General features: G+C 40.6%; 1 long non-coding RNA gene across 1 annotated transcript in view; it reads right to left on the bottom strand.

Annotated features, from left to right (window-relative positions):
- Positions 1-25,419, bottom strand: part of LOC115067906 — an 80,115-nt gene that overhangs the window by 23,357 nt on the left and 31,339 nt on the right. The gene's annotated exons all lie outside the window — the stretch shown is intronic.

Below are 25,419 nucleotides of genomic sequence, written 5' to 3'. Positions count from 1 at the left end.
ATTTAGTTTGGATTTGAAACTCTCCTGGATGCTTATCTGCTTGTCTAAATGTAGGCGTGGCTGTGGCCCATTGAGGCTGTTGTGCCAGGATAATTGTTTACATTGTATGAGAAGAAGAGAAGAATGGTAAAATAACCTGTGGATTCTGTTGCCCAAAGTGTCCCATTTCAAAATCTTCTGCAGACCAACTACATGTAAATGACTGCAGGAATTAAGGCCCATGAGCTAGGAGGGAAAAATAGAAGAAAAATACAAAAAGCACATTTTTAAATTCATTCTTTCATTCTGTAACAATGTACTGTTTTCTTTGTGCCAGATACTGGTCTATGAAATTAGAATAAAGCAGTGCACAAAAGAAAAAAAATATTTTTCATAATAATACCATATTCTACTGAGAAGAGAAAATAAAAATAAAATATACAAAATATGTTTTACAATTGTTTTCATATGAGCAATACCAGTTGTTGAAAAATAAATATCTCAGTATCTCGCTGGCTTAACTAAGAAAGTCTTATTTTTCCTCATATTGCAGCATGTTATGCTCTGGGCACCCCCTTTCATCTTGGAGCTAAATCATCTGGAAAATGACACCTGAAGTTACCATGCCAAGAAACAAAAGATAATAAAAATAGAGCAAAGACAGCCTCTATTAAAGAACTGGCCCAGGTTACTTCTGTTCAGATTTGATGGGTCAAAATTGGACAGATGCCTCTATGTGATTTCAGCGTGTGCTGAGACTCTCAGACATGCACAGGCACATAGATACACAATGAGCACTGCTGTCTCTGCCGTAGCACGCTAGAAGTAAAACATACAATGGGCCATAAAGAATAACAGAAGGGGACAAAGGTACAGCACAGAGGGCCACTGAGCTGGGAGCTGGATGCAGTTGGAAGCAGGGTGGTGAGGATAGCTCTCAGTCTGCAGGGGAGTTAGGAGAAATGTTTCCAAAGTAAGAAAATCACCCCTCACGTAGCAAGTGGGAAGAGAGGATGTCTATGCTGAAGTAGCCCAAGTGAAGAAGTCATTATCAAGACTGTGTTTTGCTTTTTCAAAATACGTGGCTCCTGTGTAAGGGAGAAGGAAGAGGAAACAAGGTCAGAGCCACCAGACATCCAATTAGGAGCAACTTTCTGAAAAGCCTAAGAATTTCAGTTTCAGTCTGAAATGAGCAGTTTTTGTAAGACATTGAGCAAAACACTAACATGATTTCCATTTAAAATAACCATTCTGGTCATCAGTACATGGGTGTATACATGAAAAATAGACTATAATGTATACAAAGAGGAAAACAGCAATACGGGTACGAGCATACAGCAATAATCTGAGATCTATCAATGGTGCCTCCCACCAGGGGCGCTGCCATGAGAAAGCTAAGGGGTCTCAGTTCTGTACTGATGATGGAGGTAAGTCAGTAGTAATCTTAACCTCAAGGCTGTGTGCAGGTAAAAGAGGTGAGAACAGAAAGTGCCTTGTCTGAGTAGTCCAGGAAAGGCAGACAGAGAGGTTTGGGCTGAGCTACAAAGAGCACATTGTGAGAGAATCCAGATTAGAAGGGGAAATGTCTAAAATGTCTCTTTAGGAAGGGATCCCAAAAACAAAATGAAAAAGGAAGAAGTCAGGACTTATAGACAGCATGCTAGAGAAAATAAGACGACAGAAGTAGAAAGCTTTTTGTTAAAGCAAGTAATTTACATAATTTAGTGGGAAGCCTTTCCTTACAAAGGCTGAGCAAGCCGGACATGGTGGCTCATGCCTTTAATCCCAACACTTGGGAGGCAGAGGCAGGCGGATCTCTGTGAGTTCAAGGCCAGTCTGGTCTACGTAGTGAGTTCCAGGACAGCTGGGCCTACAGGGAGACCCTGTCTCAAAAAGACCAAAAAAAAAAAAAAGAAAGAAAGAAAGAAAAAAAACAACAACAACAACAAAAAAGGCTAAGCGGAGCTGGAGTGAGGGCTCAGAGGGTAAAGTGCTTTGCTGCACAAACTTGAGGACTTAAGTTCAAATTCCCAGAACCTGCTTGAAGTTAGGGACACAATAGTGCACATCCGTAATCCCAGTGTTCTTAAACAAGATGGAGGGCAGATATAGGCGAATCCCCACAAGGTCATGGGCCAGCAAGCCTGGCACACACAACAGTGAACAAAAAAGAGACCATGTCCCAAAGAAAGAAGATCAAGATCAACACCTGAGGCTGGCCTCTGGCCTCTACATATGTGGTGTGCTGTGTGGCAGAATGGAGAGAGAGAGGAGAGGAGAGAGAGAGAGAGAGAGAGAGAGAGAGAGAGGAGAGAGAGAGAGAAAGAGAGAAAGAGAGAGAGGAGAGAGAGGAGAGAGAGGAGAGGAAAAAGAACTATTTGTTATTTAATTTTAAGAAAGACTAAGGCAAAAGAATTTGTAAAGTTCCTTTGATGATTGATTAGCCTTGCATTCAGAAATAAGAGAAGTTTCTTTGCTTATTAAGCAAAAGTTGGAACAAGTCACACTAGTTTCTAGGAAAATGAAGAGAGACAGAGGAGAGAAAACAGAGCAAGGAAGCTACACAGGATACCATGTTTTCTTCGTCTTCTCCCAGACTTGAAAGCAAAGGGTAGGTTTAGCAACATCTAAACACACTGGAGCAACGCAAGTGCAGAAGGCCTTTGCTCTGATCCACTTTGGATACTCCAAGCACTCATATGTTGAGCTCTAGCTTTGCAACGGACACAGCACCATGTAGCAAAGAATCGTGCTGGTATCATCCGCTGATGCAGAGGAGAGCAAGTTACTTTTGTTAGCATCATATGATGATAAGCCAGGAAGTACGTGTGACTGTGACTGAGGTCACTGCCTTAGTGGGCTCTCATAGATACTACACTACCTGAGCCTGAGCCAAAATGGACATAAGGCCAGATGTCAGAGAAGTCCAGGACACTGTTAGAAGCGAGATGGCTGAGTTGGGAAAAGACCACTGATGTTAAGAAAACCAAGAAAATCCATTAGAACTCAAGACATTAGCAGAAAATGATTTGTGTGTGTGTGTGTGTTGTGTGTGTGTGTGTGTGTGTGTGTTATGCATGTGCCAAGTTCTTGTGTATGGGGGAGTCAGAGATGCTGGGCATCCTGCTCTATCACTCTCATTCTTATGCCTTTGAGACAGGAGCTTTCAGTGAACCTGGAGCTAGGCTAGCATCCAGCAGTCCCCAGTGATGCTCCTGTCTCTTTTCTCCAAAGCAGTGAGTTTACAGGCCCATGTGAGTGTCCAGTATTGACTTTTTAAGTGGATGCTGGGATCCAAACTCAAGTCATCCTGCTTGCATAGCAAGCGCTCTTATCCAGTGCACCATCCCTCCAGCCAGCCCCCCAGAAATAGGTTTTTAATCATCAAAGAGCAGCATGTGGTCCATGGTGCTCAATTATTCCAGTATCATAGTGTCCTACAAGCTCCTGATTCAGTCCTGCACATATAACCCATGAACAAGGCCATCTAAGAACAGAATGATGGTAATAGAAATCTGAAAGCTTCAATGTTCTTACTCAGTGAGAGTGAAACCATCTACTGATGAGGGAACATTCTGTTTTTCTCTCCTCTTGTGGCTGCCCTCACTGTTGAGAGGTACCATCTTTTCTGCTTCTTCTAGAGGAAGCTCTGATTACCAGATACCTGTGCTCAGTAATCCTTCAATGTTTTGAATTACCTTCACAATGCAACTTACTAAATCGTTGTGCCTTTGACAGGATAAGTTTTAAACCTAATCATAGTAAAATCATTTCTTTTTTAATTCTCAATGGGTTAGAATTTTTTTTAAAGACAGAAGTTCACAAGTGAGGGAACCCAAGGTAGGAACTCAGGGCAGGAACCTGGAGGCAGGACCTGGAGCACAGGCCATGGAAATAGCTGTTTATTGGCTTGGTCGCCAGGCCAATGCTCAACCTGCTTTGTTATACAATACAGGATAATCTGCCCAGGGGTGACACCATCCACAGTGGGCTGGGCCCTCCCACATCACTCAAGAATCAAAAAAATGCCCCACAGACACGGCCACAGGCCTAGTCCAAAGGAGGAAATTCCCCAATTGTGGCTCCCACTACCCAGGTGTATCAAGTTGACAAATAAAACTATCCAGCACAATATTCAATCCTCTCATTCAGATGGTGATTTCTGGAAACATCCTTCCATAGATGCTGAAAAATCATGTTTTTTTCAGCTGTCTGTGCATCCCTTAGCCTAGTTCTTTGACATTAAAAATTACTCAACAGAAAAACTGTATTAAAAAGTTACCACTGTAGGGTTTAAAATTCAGGGGATAAAATCCAAATGGGAACTTGACTGTCTCTAAGTTTGTACTATATTTGCTATCACCTTGAAATAGTTATGAATCTTGGGTAAGGAATTGATTAGGTATTCTATTAGGCAATATGACATAAACAACGTAGAAATATTCAAAGTAATTAAAAGTGGGGATCTTTATCCTCTCTACGACACTTCCGTTCGGAGGTTATAGTCCTTAACTAATGCAGTCATTTCAACTTCATTCCTTCCTTTAATATCACATCTATAAACTTTATATGATTGCATAGTGGGAAGTGGTTTGAAGAGAGTTATGAAATATATGACAGGCTTTTATACAATTTAGAAAACTATTTCACGAATATGTTTTTATAAAACAATTAGTAAAAATATTGAATGCATATTATACATATATTATAAAATGATGAAAACTGACATTGTTTAAGGAATGGATTCCTCATAAATGAAAGCAGCCACATAGTAGAGAATGGGGCATGAAAGCATTTGGGGAGAAAATAACAAATATAGATGGCCATAACTTGAAAATCAATGTTCTGTACAGGATTTAAGTATCTCTATAGTATGCTAAATTTGTAGTTATGTGGGCAGAACATATATAACTTCTTTTTCAAATATTTTTTATTAATAAATGCTTACACATACACAAAAGCACCTATATTAAGTGGAATTTGAGGAGTTTGGTGAATTTGTATGCTCATATAACCAAATCGTTAATCAGGAATGGAATATTTCCACTACTCAAACCTTTCCTTTGATCTGTTTCCATGTGATTCCTCCTACTAGAGGAAATAACTGTTTGATTTCTATTTCTCCAAATTGCTTCTGTATCTTGTATAACATCACATAAAGTAAACCATACATTCTGAACTCTGGTTTCTGCTTTCTTTTATTCAGCATATTTGTCTGATTTCTTTATGCTGTTGCATATCTCTAGTGATATTTGAATAAGGAACATGCCCCTTAGGCTCAGGTGTTTGAACACTGGGTCCCTATGATCACATACGCTATAGAACCTATGGCAGGTGGAGCCTCCCTGGAGGGTCACTGGGGGCCGGCAGCATCTTTTGGTGGCGGCTCAGATATAAAGAGGTCGGGGTGGGGGCTGGAGAGATGGCTCGGCAGTTAAGAGTACTTGCTGCTCTTGCAGAGGGCCCTGGTTCAATTCCCAGCATCCACATGGCGGCTAACAACTGTCCATAACTCCAGCTCCAGGGCATCCAATGCCCTCTTCTGACCTCCGTAGAACATATATAACCTCCGCAGGCATTGCATGACACAGGTACACTAACATATATGCAGGCAAAACATTCATACACATAAAATAAAAATAACAAACTATAATAAATAAAATATTTAAAAAGGTCCCAGGGAAAAATAGCTGTGCCACTTGTTCTCCTACCTTCATTCCTTGCTGGTGAATGAATCTGTTCTTCACAGACAGCGGAGACCAGGAAACCAGCTGCTTCTGTTTCTAAGGGGGACTGAAGACACTGACTCTCCAGGAATCTTTCAGGCCTTTAGCACTGGATTGGGACTGTGGAGGCATCCAGCTTCCTAGACTGAGCAGCTACAGGATTTTCAGTCTCTGCAGTGTGCACCAACAGCTGTTGTTGTGACATCTGTACCCTGCAGGCTACAAGCCATTCCTGTAAATCACCTTCCTGGCATGTACTACTGGCAGCTCTGTTCCTCCAGAGGACCCCGCGTGATGCAACCCTATTTCACGAAGTGTCTGTTCAAGCCTTTGCTTCCTTTAATTGTTTTCTCTTTCCTCTGACCATTCACTGGAGGAATTATTTTTGTGACCTGTAGAAACCCTTCCGGATATGTGGACTTGGAATATTTCTCTAGATCTTTGTCTCACCTCTTCCTCTTGAAGTCATTGTCTCTCACTTGGCAACTGTTAGTGTTCTTTGAATGGCAACTTGCTTAAAACTGACTGCTCTTGTAGGGGACCCCAGTTCAGTTCCCAGTACCCACAGGGTAGCTAACAACATTCCATAACTCCTGTTCCAGGGGATTCCAACATCCTCTTCTGACCGCCATGAGCATTGCACTATATGGGCACACTTACAAATAGGCTATACATGCATACACAAAATAAAAATAATATATATTTTTTTAATTTTTAAAAACAATTTTCTCACAAGAACACATAGTAAGGTGTGTTGCTGAATAAGAGAGCAGTTCTATTGTGGACAGAAACCAAGATAATTTATGAACTCTGAGCACACCGTATTTAATATTCAAGTCACTTTTATGAGGTTACGCTCCCCACTTGTAGGAAACAACTGAGCTAGGAGAGGTTAAATAACTTGTTAGAAATTAGATCCAATATTTTATCAATGTCTATCCTAATGCAAAGGTTATGTTCCTTACACTGTAAAGCACAAGCCTTATTGAGCAAAAGAAATGATTTAATTTCACCGAGACTTTGATACAATTCTCCCTGACATTGTATTTTTTAGTTCCCAACAACACCATAAAAGCTACAAAAGTAATCAGCCACATTTACTAAAATATAAACTGATTTTTTCCCTAAAATGATCTTCCAGAAAAGAAGTCACCTTATATTTGAGTTTTAACAAAATCTATTACATTACAGGGGACACTGATATTTACTTTCTTTAAAACAGGAAAAATTCCATTTGAAGAAAATATATTAGTCTGAAAGTAGATCTGGTTTTCTTTTTAAAACAAACAGATATAATTCACATTTAGTAATCAACTATGGTAATGTCTGTACTTCTGCTGGCTTTAGCATTAGGGCAATGGTAAACTGTACGCAAACATATTTTCAAATCTCTAAATTTTCATTGTTTTACACAAGGCAAATTTAGGTCTTATCAAATAAATAACAAACTGAGGTTAGTCCTACATTAGAGATATTTTCCCAGTAGGGATTCAGGTACCCTAAACCCTTCTAATTGGTGTCACCATGAACTTCTGTACCAGTGGTTAGCAGCAACACAGCCCACAGAACGCAACCCGGCCCTTTTGTTTATGGGGTGTTAGTCTGCTAATATAACATCAGAGCCGATTTGAGTAGTTGCAAGCAGAAATTGTATTTTTAGCTTCTCCCAAAATATTTCCCAATGGGACCTTTACATAGAGTTTGCCAAGCAGCCCACCAACCTGGAAAGGAAAAGTGATAAAGACTATAATCTTGTACTACAATCCCATCCACAAGTGATGTACTTTGCTCCTGCTAGCATGGTACTGGCAAAGACTGGTCACATACCACCCACCTCCTGGCTATAAAGGACTTGGAAAACGTAGTTTGGGCTGGAAAGCTACTTTCCAGTGATTCTGACCACTGGATCGTGGAGCACACATTGCTGGTGTGCACTAGCTTATTCTGTGGCAGTTACCACCTAAACAGGCCTTATAAAGATCTATTGAAAAAGCAAACGAGATCACATATATACACACACTTTGGATAAATAAAAATCCAAATATCCAGAAGCTGGGACTTGAGATAAAATGTTCAGTGACGGCTCCAAACATAGATATAAAAATTGCAATATCTCACACTAGACAGCAAGATAAAATAGCATGGAAAAAAATTGTGTTCCATGATTCGAAACACCCTTACTGCAGTGGTAAAGACTGTGATAAAAATACACGTGTGTAGTTTGATGAAAATACAAATATTAGTGTAAATGAGCAGTGTTCTCAGTCTACATATTTCATGTTCCTTAAAATGCATCATTCAGTTTAAAATGTAACTATAAGCAGGCATTTGACTAGGTCATCTACATGCTTAAGACCTTACCTCTTTATGATGCAAGCTGCATGCATGGTGACCCATAGTAGTGCCATCACATGGTTTGGTGATGAGGCTTATGGATGGTAGCATGCAAGTGAAAGAAATCAGAGCACACAGGTTCTCTAAATCCATCTGCATTCCATGAGAGGCAGGCACACGCTTCTGTGCACAGAGCTGAGTGTGAGAAGAGCTTTCCTACAGCTGGAACTGGGCTCTACTGTGCGTTATGTATTTATAGGCTGGGTCATCAGGGGGCTCATCATCTGTGAAATGGTATGCGAGCTCCCTGAGCCAAGAAATAGCTTGCGGTGTTTTCCTTAGACCACCTAAAGAAGATATATATTGTGGTTGAATTATCATGCTGGGTTTTGATGTCATACCGCAAAATGGAAAATAAGAAATTTCCAGAGTCATATCTCACCAAACAAAGGCTTGTCTGTATGGATACGCATGGTAGCCAAGGATTTCTGGTGGTAATATTTTCAGTTGAAAGATGAAAGTATTGCAATAGTATTTGAGTTTATGTGGTCTGTATTCACTGAAGGTTGTTGTTTGATTAGTGCAGAAAGAGAATGGCTAAAATATTTATGTAAATTCTAGTAATAATTTAGGGGGAAAGATTTCAGACCCATAGCACACTCCAAGTTCTGACCTTTACAACTACCTTACATTAACTTGCTTTCCCTATTTTATTTTCCTTTCCCTATAGTGCTCTGAGAATAAGAGACTGCAGCGCGTGTGTGCCTAGATAGGACACCTATGTTAAACCTCTGCCACCCAGGGCTCACGGACCACTGTGGAAGAGGGGGTAGAAAGATTGTAAGAGCCAGAGGTAGTAGATGACATTAAGGAAACAGAGTTTTTTGCGTGTCTGGGAACTTGCTCATATGAACTTACAGCAATGCACAAGACCCATGAAACTCAAACCAGACAAAAACCCAGCATAGAAGTAGGGAAATGTGTAAGAAGCCCAACCTTAGCTGAGGACCAGTGGAAGCTGACTGCCGCTGGGTGAGGGAGAGTTGGTCTTTAAGGGAGTAATGCTAGATAGGCCGACCAGGCTCCAGTGAATGAATGCGCACCAAGGAACATCTGGGGACACAAACTTGACTCACTAGGCCTTGACATGTATGACAGAATGCATGAAATATGGGGGGGAGTTTTGGGGCTGCAGATAGGGGAAGAGGTCTAAATATGATTAGACGTATGAAGTGCACAAAAATCCAATAAATATATATAGTATAAAAAATAAAATTCAGTCATAATGTTTTTACAAAAGAGTATAGATGCAAAAGAAGAGTGTGGACCGGGCATGAGCACACAGTCACACCCGCCTTGAAAAAAACTGAATTATTTTTAATTTTATGTGAATGAGCGTCTGTATCAGTGAACCTGTAGCATGCAATGCTTGCAGAATCCAGAAGAGAGCATTGGATTCCCTGGAACTGGAGCGGAGTTACAGGCAGCTGTTAGCTGCCACTGCCTGCTGGAAACCAAACCTAGGTCCTCTGCAAGAGCAGCCAGTGCTGAACCCTGGAGCCATCACTCCAACACTGCTTTTTTTCTTTTTTTAAGATTTATTTTAATTTTCTAGTTATGCGTATCTGTCTCTGTCTATATATGCTACATGAGTACAGGTGCCTGGAGTCCAGGAGAGGACGTCAGATCCCTGGAAGCTGGAGTTACAGGCACTTATAAGTTGCCTGATGTGCATGCTAGACCCTGAACTCTGGTCCTCTGCAGAAGCTGAAGCCCTCTAACCATTGAGCCATCCCTGTAGTTCCCCTCCACCACCACCCACAAAGTTTTTGCCACAGTTCTGTGCCCACATGACTTCTTTGGGTAATGCTGGTTCCAATTTCAGAATCAATAGCAACAGAAAGCAGCAGCGTTTTACTGGTGGGGTGTATGTTTCCTGGGCACTAAGTCCCAATCACAGAGCACTCCATGGACCAGAGTCTACATGATTGACCCCCTGCTAATGGGGAAACCTGCATGCATCTGCCTAAGATGATCCAATTCCTACCCCCAACTCCTACCCCTCCCCAAAAAGAGAACAATAGAGAAGCCCTAAGTCTGTAAGGGATAGTGTACCATCCTCAGGCTCCGAGGCTGTGAGGAGAGTCCCTCTCAGATTTCTTTAATAAATCTGCTTGCCCCTGTTGAGGTCTGTTCTCTCTTCTTCCTGCCTTCTCTTTCCTTATATAACCTGACTTGGGCTTTTGGTCAGTATTTCACCTGCTTGTTACAAATTAGAGGAACAGCACATGGAGCTAAGTCTACTCATTCTACTCCAGTATCAAAGCGTTTTCTGCTTCTGCCTCATAGTTAAAAAATCTGGTTGATAACATTATTGATTCTTCTTTGCATTAAATTAGCCTCTTTTAAACTGCTTTCTATAACTTTCAGCTTTGTCTTAAAGGCCAGAATGCATGACAGACTTTGCGGTGAAATAAAAGATTAAGGAAAGTCGGCAAAGAATGAGGCAGCAGAATAGTGAAAAGTGTCTCCAAGTCTCTGACCTTAATCAGCCCTTACACTCACCCCTCAATCAGGTTTTATTTTTTAAATGAAATGAACTTTTTAAAAAAAAATATTAAAATTCAAAATTGAAAGAAAATAAAATAGACCTAACCTTGTCTATCACAGTCTCTAAATTAATCCTGTTTCCTTCAGCCCTATCCTGCCCTGGTTTTTACCGATCTCTCTTGGATTTATTGTAGTATATTTTAACTATTCTTTCTCAAGTGTCTCCTGACAATATCATCAATATGGAAGTTATTATCTAACCCCAAATATCACCATCATCTTGTCACAGCCAGTATATGACCCAATTAGCTCATAGGTAAAGTCAAAATTCTTTCTGCTTCATGTGGTCATGATTTTCCAAGAACTTGTGATTTATAAAGCAGTTTCTCACACCTAGTCAGGCTATGTGTCACAGCAAATTTGAATTTGTTACTTCTGAACAGCATGTTCTTTTCCTGTTTGTCTTTTACTATCTAAAACCAACAGAGTCTCCAAGGCTGGGCTGACTTCACATTCTATCTACAAAGTTTTATCCTAACTTCAATGATGTTTGCCCAGTTCAACAATTACTAGAGTGACTTAGACATGGGCAAGAGAGCTCCTTGCTTAGAGTTTTGAACTTTGGAAGGGCCCTGTGTCTAACACAAACACCCATACTACACTCACTACGGGACACCTGAGTGTCTCTGACATTCAGAATCCAGTGAACAATAGTGACAGAGTAGCCCATGACCTGAACATCCACTTGGGGGGCAAACACTGTGGCCCAGCCCTTCTTCCTGAAGAGGCATCTTACCACAGGTAACACGTACTATGAGGGATTTGTGTCCTGTTCCACCACTGTTTGATATGACCACTGCTTTAGAGCACAGAGCATTGGAGCACAAGATGTGGTATGATAAAAGAAGACGTAAATTAACATGTCAAGCCTTACTCTTGCTTGTTTGGTTGCAATGGCATCTTGCATAACAAAGCATCATCCCCAGGACAGCCTAGGGTCCCTTTTCTTGTTTCAGTTATTGATTTAATCTGTAATTTTCTCTAAATAGTCATAATTTATCATGGCATTTTCAACCATGACTAGACACTTTCTGTAATGTCAATATATTTTCATATCGCTATAATATTACTCTCAAATATATTTGCAATAATTATATTTTAGCAGCTATAGGCGGTATCCATTAAGGTATAAATTATTTATTTGGGAAACTAGAAGGACATTTGTATGTTAAACTTTAAAAATTGAATAAGGTGCAATAAGATTTTAAATAGATTGAATTTCAACTTTAAATATTGACATAATTTTTTGACATTAAATATAAATTCCTAGGGCTTGTAGATACACATTTGTTACAACAGGGAATTTTGAGTAATTTAGAATTTAGAATATTTTAAGATAAAATGCATTTTATTTATACACCCACTTCCCAGGTAGCGCCGTCCCATACCCTCCCTCCCCCTACTAAAGCCCTTCTACTCTGATATCCCTGCTACTGTCTGCTGTGTTGTCGGCACCCCCAGCCATTCCCCACTACTTGCCCTTCTGGTGAATCTAGTCAGCCTATCTAGAGGTCTTTGTTTTAAGAAGGTCAGCTGTTCCTCATCTAGCTGTAATCAGTTGTCTATATTCCTTTGGATAAGATTGGGGTCTGCTGTTCATTTTCCCAGTTCTGTGCTGGGTTACTATCTGTGAATCCCTTTGGCTACCCTGGCCAACAACTCAAAAGAAGGTATCAGTTGTCTGGCATTGTTGCTTGTTGTGTAGCCTTTAGCTATACTTATGGACTCTTATGAAATTATATTGGCCCCTTTACTCTTTGGTTATACTTTTTTCTTCTACAGGTGGAGATCCAGTTTTGCCAGCACCATTTGCTGAACATGCTGTCTTTCTTCCAGTGAATGTTCTTGGCCCCTTTGTCAAATATCAGGTGGCTGAAATTGCATCTACTCATATTTGAGTCTTCAATTTTGTTCCATTGGTCTACGGGTCTATTTTTGTGCCAGTACCATGTTGTTTTTATGACTATAGTGTGACTAGTAATAATCAGACATATAGAGATTAGAGACACATGTGCAAACATCTGTTAGTTGTATTAAAAATAAGTTTTTCCATATGAAACAACAGTATATTTTAATAATGAAATGGAGATCTTTTTAAAGGTTAAAACTTCATTTAATTTTATGTCTTATGGGGTTTATACTGAGTACAGTATTGTATAACTGTATTAATTTTACCGTAAACCTAAAAATTTACAGCCAATTTTGAAAGAGATGTATCTTAGCTCTGGGAATTGTTATTGAATATGTCAATGCTGTTGTAATGAAATGCTTCTTCTAATTATATGGTTATTAAATAAATAATTAAAATATATATAAATAAATACAACTAAAAAAAGATAAAATGCATTTTTGAAAAAGTGGTTTATTTTTTAACTATGCTGTTGTGAATTCTTTGCCATATAATTAGTTTTTATATATTAGTGTTTTAAATCATTATTGTAACTAGAAAACAAAGTATGTGACAATCCTGATGACTTATACCAAATTAATGGGTTTTCTACAAGGAAGAAATAACAAATGTTATGGAACATACCTGATAGATTGCTAATTACATATATATTTGTTTATGATCATTTAAACACTAATTAGACTATCAAACACCAAAGCACATTCAAAAGTCATCAAAACCAGTCATTTGTATTCTATCAATTTTCAGTTTTATGATGCTCCAAACTGAGAAAAAATGTATTTGCTTCATTATTATAAAACATTATTTGTCAATAAATAAGGAAAAATATGTTATTCATTTTTAAAGTTTTCTCATTCTTCTTATAAACCAAAATAATAATGTAAATGGACATTCATTTGTCTTACCTCAGAATTTAGGATTATGAGCCTGGCCATAAAAAATGTTAAACCAACTTAAGATTTAAAGCCATTACTTCTGTGGTCTTTCAGTAGTGTGTTATATGCCCCTGCCTGTCAACTCCCCCATCAAACAGAGATGAACAGGGTGTGTCCCTTCTCAACTTTTCATGGTGCACATCATTATTTTGAGCAGTGTGTTTGTCCTTTAATAGCTATTAATTGATTTGAAAGGAGATACACAGAAATAACTACAAATTAATTCTGAATTTCAAGTACTTCCTTGATGAGCCTTGGGTCCAGGCTGACCACGGTGGGAAGGAGTTTGTTTCTAGCCATGGAGATGACGGCATCCTGTGAGGGACATAGTAACAGTCCTGGGAGGGAGAATAGGCTGCTCTAGTGAGGCTTTATGCAGATCCAGCCTAACAGAAAGCTGCTGGAGAGCCTTCCTGACAGAAGCGCCTGGTTTTACAGCTGTGCGGAGCTGCTCAATAGTGTTTAATTAGAAAATGAGAGGAATAAGAAGTGGCTCTTGGGAAGCAAACGCACAGTTAATCTTTTTGTTGCTCTACTTTACAACCACGTTGAATCCTTTCATTTCCAGACCTTCAAGGAGTTAACCCAGAATCAATTCTGGGGTGAGAAAAACTGAAAAGCTGCCCCCCCCATCCTGACTGAAGAGAAAAAAGATGAAATCAAAGCCAGGCTGGCACTGAAGGACTGCCATGTTGCCACTCAGCAATAGCTTTCTTTTTAAAAAGCTAACCAAATACCCAAACTGTTACTTACAATGTTATTTAGGTTTGGCTTATTGTCAAAGGCATTGTCAAACAGCGGCTAAGCAGTTTGGTTAAAGGGATTTCTTGTGCAGAGACCCTAACATTGCAAAATACATGTTGTACTATTTGTACACAAAACATAACCTGGCTTATTGCTTCAAATTTAGGTGATTTAATAAATATTTGCACGATGTTGATTAAAGGAGTTTTTACTTGGAGAAAAAAATTCACAGCATCCCTCAGTGACAATCACATGACTTTCTAGGGTTAGTTAAGCAGTGAATTAGACAGGACTGACATGATAACCAGGACTTTTGCAGAAAGTACGTTCTCATTCACAGCTACTACTAAAATCTATGTCACATGTCTCTTCTTATAGTCTTAATTTTAAAATTAAGAATTTTTAAAGTTCTCTTACTTTATTATTTGAGTTAATGAATAGAAATAAAGCTTACTTGGATTTTAGCATATGTATAGATAGATACCTGAGGTTAAATCATAATTAGGCCAAATTTATAAAACTCTGTAAGTTTAAGCATTCAGATTAGACACTAATTGCCAGAATCTGTGGATCCGTATAAAACATGAGTAAGCACTGAGCTGTTCCTGTTCCACTTCTCTTCCGTTTGCTTTTATCTACCTACAAAAACATCTAATGGTCTAGGCAAGATGGACATTGATCCAAGAGTAGGTAAGTTGATAGGTAGGGAGGGGGTCGTAGCAACCAGAGTCCATGTCAGATACTAAGAAAAGTGAGGAGAGTTGTCCTCAGGAAAGGCCAGAGTCCTGTTAGGAAGGATGATCTGAGGACCAGCAGCAGAAGGTGGATGCGATCTGAAGTGGAGAAAGCAGACGTCAGCTCCTGGGAATCTTTATCACATTACTGTTTGCATTGTGGTTTTATTTTGGTTAAACTTTCTGTTTTGTAGAAAAAATATAGTAAAGTTTTCAGGAATGATGAGCCATCAGTCCAGCAACTTTCTCTCAATGGCTTAAAACGAAACAAGAAACGGCAGTTTCTTGTGGTTTCTTGTGACTTTCCTATTAGCACAAGTGCCAAAACAATAACATCTGAACTTGAGCAGAGAAAGCAATTCTCCCCTTAAATGATAACGCAAGAGAATTTGAAAGAAACTCTAAACTAATTTAGCAGAACTCTACTCCCTCACCTGATTTTGTATTCCCATTTTCATTTAGATAATATGATCAGGGCATTCCTTTTGAGCTCAGAGAGTAAGTTATTACTAATACAATATGGAAAGTCCAGGCAGATTCACTGGCACACATCTTCTGGCATACCTAAAATTCCATAAATGGAAAATCTTTCCCATGGACTAGTAAGAAAAACTTTTTATTATTTTATTTTTTAATTTTTAGAAGTTTTATTTATTATTTTATGTGTATGAATGTATTTGTGCATGTGTGTAGTGCACCTGTGTCATACAGTGCCAGCAGAGGTCAGAAGAAGACGTTGGATTCCCTCACAACTGGAGTTACTACCGACACTTGTTAGCTGCCATGTGGGTGCTAGGAAGTGAACTCAGGTCTTCTGCAAGAGCAGCCAGTGCTCTTAACTGCAGAGTCATCTCTCCAGCCCCTGGAATGACTTTTTAAAACACTGTGTTAAAATATAATATCCCAAATTCTAGATGATGAGCTGACAGAAGAGGGTACTTAAACAGCATGTGTGCATGATAGGCTGGGCTTTTCTTTTTCCAGAGAACCCACTAAAGAATTTTGGGGCTGGAGAGATGGTTCAGCAGTTAAGAACACTGGTTGCTCTTGCAGAAGACCCAGGTTCAAATCCCAGCACCCACATGGCAGCTAACAACTGTCTGTAACTCCAGGCATTGCACAGGTGCACTTACATACATGCAGACAATACATGCATACACATAAAAGAAAATTCATGAATTTTAATTTAATCCCAGTACTCGGGAGGCAGAGGCAAGCGGATCTCTGTGAGTTCAAAGCCAGGGGCTACAGGGAGACCCTGTTTCAAAAAGACCAAAAAAAAAAAAAAAAAAAAAAAAAGATTTTCATTCTAGTAGAATTGAATTAGAGAGAACGAGGCTGTCTCTTTCCACTCACTTGGTTTTGTTTCCTCCTCTGTAAAAAAAAAATAGTTATAGTATAAAGTGGTAATCAAGATAAGTCCACTCCAAATTCTCTTCAATGAAGGATGCTTTGCGTAACTGCGGTAAACATGGTCCACAGGCAGACTCCAATGCTTGTTTCCTCCTGGGCACACCTACATTCACAGCTGAGCTGTGCCTTTCCCGAGACAACCTATAGGAAGAAGCTATAATTGGGAATTGTTTAATTCTCCAACAATGGAATTAAAGCTCCACTTAAATACGGAGGAGTCACAGTCATCTCAGACGCCTCCTTATATAATTGCTTCTGGAAAGTTGTCTTCAGTGTTTGTAAAGGTTACCAAATAATATAACAGCATGCTCATATGTGGGTAGGTCAATTTTTTGCCTCCAATATTGGTTCTCAACATAGACTTTTTTCCCCCCTTGGAACATTTGACAGTGTCAGGTACGTTGTTAGTTGTCAGTAATGGGAGAAGATGCCCTAGTGGAAGCTAGTAAGTAGACTCCAGAGATGCTTCTAAATATCCTATAGTAAGTGAAAGAGCTCCCCCTGCACACACAAACACACACACACACACACACACACACACACACACACACACACACGGGGGGGGGAGAAGAGAGACAGAGACAGAGACAACAGAGACAGAGTCAAAAACAGGGGCACAGGGAGATACACATACATAGAAAGATTTATCCATGGACAAATGCTGAGAAACACTGACCTATACCCTAAGACCTTTTAAGAGATTTTGATTGTTAGGAAAAGAGCCTAATCAGGATTCCAGGCCCCATAGATGACCTCCACAGCCTCAACTATCATTGTGTGAGTAGCACTAGTGGGCTCCATAATTACCTTCTGAAATGAGTGTTCTAAGAAAGGTGGTTTGGTTACAGATTATGAGCAGAGACTTCTACCTCAGCAAATGTAGAAATTAAAGTCTAGTGACCCACTAGCCTATTTTATAGGAGGGAAGGCTCTGGCCTAGACCAACTATGTCAATGTAAGAGTGATGTACCTATAAGTTCTAACTCTTGTCCCAAAGCTCTTTAACTCTCTCTGGCATTGCTAAGTATTTGAGCACAACAACTCACAGACAGCCCACTGAAAATACCCATTGTTTCTTTGTAAAAACCTAACACCTTCCTGCTAGTGGCTGTCATTAGCTCCCAAGAGTTAAAGACCCAGAGGAAAGTGAGTGTTGTGTGCATAGAGCAGGTGAGTGTCAATTCTAGTGATGGTACTGCAGTGCCCCACACACACACTAACCTGGACACACTCACATCCTCATTACTATCACAGGACTTCTGGTAGATATCAGTCTCCACCTGTGACACTCTGGTGAGCACTGCATTCCCCCAAAGCTGATTCCTTCAGACTGCTGCCTCACATCCCCAGCTTTCTGTCTTGTGGCAAAACTTACCAAAGCTAGTCACCATTCTGGAGGTTTTAGAGAACTGAACTCCTGAAATGAAGTTTTCTTGTAGTCCCTAGCCAGGTTAGTAGGTTTGTTCCTAGGAGAATACTATTTCAGTTACCTCCAGATAACACTGGTACCCACATTGTCAGATAGTGTCCAGTTAGGTCAGGCAGAACTATAAAGCCTGAGTTCCCCTTCTCTCCGAGCATCTGTTTTCCTTCTTCACACTAATGCATTAATAAGCACTTTCTTCATAGGAAATATGAGGATTTTGAGTAATGTCTTTTGGGATTTTTAGATTTCCATATTCAGTAAAGGCCCATAAAACTTAGGTTCACTCTTGACAAATTTATCATATTCTCTGTTGATTTTTCATACTTTCAGCAGTTGCTTAAAAAATGGCACATGATGTACTACAGGTCTGAAGGCCCCTTCATATCTACCACATATATATAGGTGTGTTTTGCTTTTATCTGGAAAAATTGAAACAAATATTTGGGATGGTTAACAGTCATGATTAACATAATGTAACAAATCTGAAGATAAGCACTTGGATTTCTAGTAACCGAGTTTGAACTATCAACGTCTAACATTTCCATCACCAATAGCCACCAAGTTGCATAGTAAATTAACTGTCATACAACTCAGTAAAACAATACAGATTCATTGATAGTGGACTTTCAGCAATAGCTATTAAAATCAGCCAACAGAGGCTGCCAGGGTGAGGACATTGGTCCAGGCAGAATTCAAAAGCTGTCTAAGTAAAATACTTCTGAGCCCTGGTGTCAGGCAAGATCCTGGATGTACCAGGTTGTGTGGGTGGCTGGAGAAGGAGAATCTAAAATCACAAGGAAGTTGCAAGAAAGACAGAAAAGCCACTGGAGAAAAACCATAGAGCTTTAAGAAATATTCATTATGGTGGTATGTGAAACTTTTGAAAATAAGCTTAATATACATTGAATACACATTTATACAGTAGGTCTGCATTTCTTCCTTCTTTGGCTGTTATAATCCAATGATTTTGTCTTGTTGGTAATATAATAAACAGGGTAATCTCTAAACTATTTCTGAACAAGCTCTTCTAAGGAGCTGTATTGTCTTACCACTCTGCAATTATCTGTGCTTGCTTTCATACTTTTGAGCATAAAACACAGCACTACAGAACATGTTAATTTCGCCTGCTACATGAAATTTGAAATTACAGGTTATCTTCTTCCTGTAGCATCCTGTAGTTCCTATTGTAGTGTCCTGCTGAGAGGCACGTAAGAAACTACAACTGAAGGGAAAAATAAGTTTCCATACTTTCACTCTGGAATTTCTCTGCTAATACATGCATGTATCAGACATAATGTGCTGCCGGGTTCCCCTTCAGGCACGAGGCACTCACACTTCTAGCTGCTGGATGAGCCACCTGACGATGTCAGCCCATGCTCATCCACCCTCTGGAGATTCTTGTGACTAAACAAGACTGCCTCATGCTCCCTTTCCAAGTCTGTCCACACACACTGACTGATCAAAGGGTGGGTATGGAAGTTTGGGGGAAGGGCTCATTTTCCTAGTCCCATCTAAGAACAATTCAGAGGTGCTGTCCTGACTCCAACACTCTGGTGAAGGAGCTATAGCCTTAGTTAGACTGAATCACTAGCCGTATCCCCTCGCAGCCCACCCCCTTTCTTTCCCTCTCTTCTGCTTGTATAGAGCTCATGAGCACTTCCTTAAACCTTCTCTTCCTGCTAGCCTATGTTACCAGAGATCACGACTTGCAGTACTTTGTGTCCGTCACAGGCCATAGTAACAGACATCAAGATGCAGTTTTGGAGGTGCACCACTCCGCCATCCAGAAGGTACTAAAAATCCCATTACTGCACACAGTACAGCTATCTCCAGACACGAGACAGCACTGTAATTGTTAAACTTTTACAATGATGAACCTTAGAGGATTATTGTTGTAAGGAAATACATTAGCTGCCATGTGTTACATCAGCATTGGAGACCTGTGAGAACAATAACTCTAGGGACAATAGAGTTGACGATCAATGCCAAGCATTGAGGGTACATTCAAAAGGGGTCTCATAGAGCTGAGTGTGTTGGTTGGTAAGGAAATGATACCAGTCTCTGCATGTGTAAAATAAGGTAAAGCACCTGAGCTGGTTCACAGAGTCATCACCTAGACATGTGGGCGCCTGTCTTCCCAGGACCGACCATGGACAACAGCAATGCTGACAGTCCTACAAAGTGGAGACGTCGTGTCCCTGCTTGTTCACTGTGTGGAGGATGAAAAGTAGCCAGTGATGTGCTCGTGTGTGTCCATATATTAACACTGTAAACACACACACACACACACACAACGGATCATGGAAGAAAAGAATACTGAAATATTTAGAGCAAGAGCTCAGAGTTATAGATGTATGAATAGACGATGGGGATTGAGCGGAACATGAAGCTCTTTATATCGAGCATTATGGACTAGTACAGAGCATGAACCAAAGGACAGGCATGACAAAAGAGCTTGAGCAAATGACTGAACTAGATGCATCACTTAGACTCTGTCACCGGACATATAAGTGCAGGTCTAAGGGGCACATGGAGTAGCCACAGTGGCAAGGATAGAACTTATGTGTGGACTCACAACAATGGGTCTTCCCACACGAAAGCTGTTCTAGCTGCTCCCACAGCCCAGCATCAACAGCATCTCCCACGTACATCATTCATCCTATCTGCCATAATCCAAGGTTACTACACATTGGGGATCTTATACCCGGAATATAAGAAGATTCAGTTTGACAGGAATTGGCACAGATTCAGGTGTGGCTTTAAGTTTCCTTCTGACCACATGTCCTCAGCAACGTTATTACCCAGTGTTGCATAGGACTGTTCACTGAAACACAGGCCATGGGCATATGCCTTCCTCCCAAGCTCGTTGCACCCACTCGCCTCGGATCATCATAGATGAGCTTGTTGACTGTTATGCTCCACCAGAAAGGAGGGGCAGGGAGAGCCAGCCACCCCCCTCACTCAACCACTGGGCCCTACTTGCAAGAGGTAGAGGGGAATAAGGGCATATAAGCTGGGGATGCTGCTTGACCAGTGGAGTCGGCCATGTTTTGAGGATAGCTGGAGGTCTAGAGTAGACACTGCAAGCCCTGGGAGTAGTGGACTAGGGGCGAAAGTATCAGCAAGCAGCTGGAGGGGCTACCCGGCTGTGCCCATGGGTAATAAGAGACCTGTTCCAAGCAGAGGTGATAGCCTGGAGGGACCCCGAATGTGTAAGAGAGGAATTTCAACCAGTTACGAGGCTGTCTTCTTCAGTATTGGTCTCTGACCTTGCCAGTGATTGGATGAAAAAAGAAAAAAGAGATAGAGGTGTTAGCCTGTCATTTTGACGGCTAGGGGGCCAGAAGAGAAAGAAAGCCCAGATTAGGTCAATAATGCAAGGCTCATCCTGGGACCCCCAACACCTGGAAGCCAAGGGAGAAGGCAGATAGGGATGAGGAAGGGAGCAACCTAGAAGTAACTGAAGACGCTCCTCGGGTTTGACCTTTAATACAAAGAAAGGGTAAAATTAATGTTTCAGCATGCTGATGGAGGCCTTAACAATGGTCTGGTGCAAGAGACCATGGTAATTAGAGAATACTCAGTCTGTGTTATATAGCACAGCTGACATAAAATGAGAAAAATCTAGGAGACTTAGCCTAGTCTGCTGAGCACTTAGAAAGCAGAGACCTTTCTTCAGCTGGCGACAGAATGGGAAGTCCAAGGGCTCAAGGCCAAGAAGGATTTGATGTACAGTTCTCTCCTGAAGGCAGAGGAGGCTTGTGTGAAGTAAAGTGGACGGCATCCAGGAGTTGGAACCTGTCCCCGCCCGGACAGTAAGGTAGCTCTCACATCAGTCTTGTGTGTACAAAGGCTATATTCTGCTAACAAAAAGAACGAGGCTAGAAATGAGTTTCCCCAGAACCTCCAAGCAAGAACTCCTGCCACAATGTCTCACACGCCAGTCTCTGACCTGCAGAATGGCCAATTGGGAATATTTTAAGTTTTTATCGATTCTTTGAGAATTTCATGATCATATTTTGATCATATTCAGATCCACTCCCATATCTCCACCTTATTACCCCACCTGACTTCATGTTCTCTATTTTTTTTCTTTTTTCAAAGGCTTATTCAGTCTAACTTGTGTTCCCCAAATGCAATTGGTTGTAGGTCCCTTGGGTCTGGTCAACCCACAAACACCCTTAAAGAAAACTGAGTCTCTCTCTCCCAGCAGCTGTGAGTTCCTGATTGATCCTCTGCAAGGCCTAGTAGGGACTAAGCTTGTGTTAATTTTTTATGTGGCAATAGAACACAAATAAAAGAAGAAACAAGACAAGCACCCACAACACCTTTGCTCTAAAACTACGTAGTTTGTGTTGAGAATATATACTCTGCTTTTAGAAACACTGGCCTCCAAAAAGAGGGTGCTGTGCAACAGAGGTTCTTTATGGCAAGAGGGAAGGTTCTTTATGGCAGGCAGGAAGGGCAATTCTATCTTGGTGGGGAAAAACAGCCTTGATCTTCAGGAGAAGATAAAATATACTTCTCACCCACCATGGGACAGGGAGAAATGGGTTCGGCACCTGAACAATCCATTTGCTGTCACTTGACACTCTCTTCAAAAGTGTGAAAGAATTGACAAAAATTATTGTCCCAGACAGACACTCCCACAGGTAGGTTGTGCTTTGTGACACAGTGGGACAGGGAGAAATGGGTTCGGCACCTGAACAATCCATTTGCTGTCACTTAACACTCTCTTCAATAGTGTGAAAGAATTGACAAAAATTATTGTCCCAGACACTCCCACAGGTAGGTTGTGCTTTGTGACACACAAGAAGTGAGCGAGGAGCTCAGAGAAGCATCAGTATTGAAAAACAGGCGGTTGTGGGGCTAAGCTAGTGTGTTGCCCTTTCTCACTGATTAACATCCAACAGTGCCTAAAGTTCAGTCATGGAGAACAGTTGCTTCACGTACTTTGTGTAAGTATCCAGTTGCTTGAAGCAAGAAAGTAAATCTGATGCTCTCGTGTTAAAGCAGAAATGCAAAGGAAGATATGTTGAGACTTTTCATTTAAATTAAACTAATTTTTATAAACTAATACATAAAAATAGAAATATTTGACATATCCATGGAGTGTCATGTGATATTTTAATACCATGCACGTTCCATAAGGTTTAAATCAAATAAAGCAAATTTATCTCCCCAAAGAATGATTACTTTACAGTGAAAACATTCAACTCTTTTCTTGTAGATTTTGGAAATACACAGTATAATATCCATCTGTGATAGTCCTACTGTGCAGTAGCACACTAGAAAAATCTTACTTCTATATAAATATAACCCCACCCTTTTTGATGATTTCTTGCCATCTCTCCCAAACTCTATACCCCAGTTTCTGGCAAGCACCGGTGTACGCTCGACTTCTAATATATCAATATTCTCATGTTGCATGTGTAAGTGAGATCACAGGACACCTGTTTTCTGTGCCTGGCTTATTTGACTTAATATAATGTCTTCAGTTCTAACCACGTTTGTTATGACTGGGAAATGTAACAGTTAATCTTACTTGTCATCTTAACTGGATCAGAAATCAACTAAGTCATTCACCTGGGAAGATTTATAAGTATTTCTTGGATGTATTAACTGAGAATAGAAGTCCCTCCGCAGAGTGGCACCTTCCAGCTGTGACCTGGATAAAAGGAAGTCTGAAGAAAAAGATTTTGCTTTTCGTCACCTCTTGCTGGTGAAAGCCAAACACATTTCTCCCCTGTCCATGGTAGATCAGAAGTACTTTCTATCTCCTCCTGAGGATCAAGACCATCTTTCCCCATCAGGATAACATTACAGGGTTACTGTCATTCTTCGGTGATGTCAAAACCCAGCTTGGCTTCTTTAGCCTTCTAGCATGAAGTCTGAACACTGAAGACCCTCGTTCCTCCAGGAACCCTCAGATCTTCATCTCCCGACTGGGACTGAAGAGACATGCAGCCTTGTGGACTGAGAAGCTACCAGGTCATCCTCTTCATCCTCTCTGCCATGAAGACAACTATTATTGGGCTAACCAGATCATATCATGTAAGCCAATCTAATAAGTCCCTTTTTAGTACATATCAAATCCATTCTGTTCCTCTAGAGAACCGGGACTAATACAGATAGAAAGTGTGTCCTTTCAAGGTTCATGTGGTAAAAGCTTAGTCTTCATCTGGGTCCAAATACTAAGAGGTGATTGAGTCATGAGAGCTCTGGTGAAATAAACACCTTGATTCACAAATGGATTCATCACTGGGATGTGATGGCAGGACCTTGTTGGAGGACTTACATGACTGAGGGAGAGTTCTTGGGTTCTATCCCTTATCCCCGGCTCCTCCTCAGCACTCTTTCTCCCTCTCTCTGCTTCTTGTCCCCAGTGATTTCTAAAGCTTTTCTCTGCCACACCCTTCTGCCATGATGCCTTGCCTCTGGCCCAAAGTATAGAATCTAGCCAGCCTTGGCCTGAAACTCTCTCAAGACACAGACCAAAAGAAACACTCCCTCCTTTGCTTTCTTGGGTATTTTGTGTGTGGCAGCAACGGAAAGTGTCTAATTACAAACTTGCCTCAAATGACAGGACTTTATTCTTCTGAGAGTTCAATGGTATTGTATTGTGTATAAAGGCTGCATTTATTCTATTTATTTGTTGCTGCCTGATTGGCACCTAGGTAGTTTCCACTTCTTGACTATTGTAATTAGTGCTGCAATAAACACGGGAGTGGAGACAGCTTTTTGACATAGGCACTTCATTTCCTTTGGGCATATAACCAGTACTGGGGCTAGAGGGTTCTATGGTAGTTGCATGGTTAAGGTTGTTTTAAATCTCCAATGATTTCTACAATGGCTCTGTTTTATATTCCACTGTCCAGGCACAACTGGTTCCATTTCTACACATCCTCACCTCTTTTTAAAAATATTTTATTTATTATTTTTATTTTTTATGTGTGTGTATTTCCTGCATACGTATAAGCCATGCCCATGGAGGTCAGAAGAGGGTGTCACAGCTGCCGCGTAGGTGTTGGGAACTGAACCCGGGTCCTCTGCAAGAGCAGTAAGTGCTGTTAACTACTGCTCCAACTCCCCAGCCCCACATTCTTACCCCTTGTCATAACTTTTAATATTAGTCCTTCTTGCGGGAGTGAAATTATTTCACTGTGTTCCTATTTACCTTTTCAGTGTACCTACTGGCTATGTCTTCTTTTGAGAAGTGCCTGTTTTGGCCTACTCCCAATTTTCAATCAGTTTTTGTTGCTGCTCTGTTTTAGTTTTTCCTTTGGATGTTCAGACTCTGCTCTTACATAGGCTTTTGTTCCCTGTGCTGTGAAGAAGCTTTTGAGGTCAACGTCACCCCATTGTGTCATACTCTTGTGTCCTACACTTCCTTGCCCATCCTCATATCTGGGAGCATTTTGTGTGTGTGTGTGTGTGTGTGTGTGTGTGTGTGTGTGTGTGTGTGTGTGTGTTTTATCTGCTAGTTTCTATTATAATCTAAGGCTATAACTTAAGATCTTATCCTAAAGGTCTGCTTTAATTTTTCTCGCAATGAGAGATAGGATTCTGGCTTTCTTCTTCTACAGTGCATACCAGGGCTCCCAGCACA

The sequence above is a fragment of the Nannospalax galili genome, unplaced genomic scaffold (genome assembly GCF_000622305.1).
Source record: "Nannospalax galili isolate Female #2095 unplaced genomic scaffold, S.galili_v1.0 scaffold1907, whole genome shotgun sequence".
Classification (NCBI taxonomy): domain Eukaryota; kingdom Metazoa; phylum Chordata; class Mammalia; order Rodentia; family Spalacidae; genus Nannospalax; species Nannospalax galili.
The sequence above is the reverse complement of the archived record's forward strand: the minus strand, read 5'-3'. Positions and strand labels throughout refer to the sequence as shown.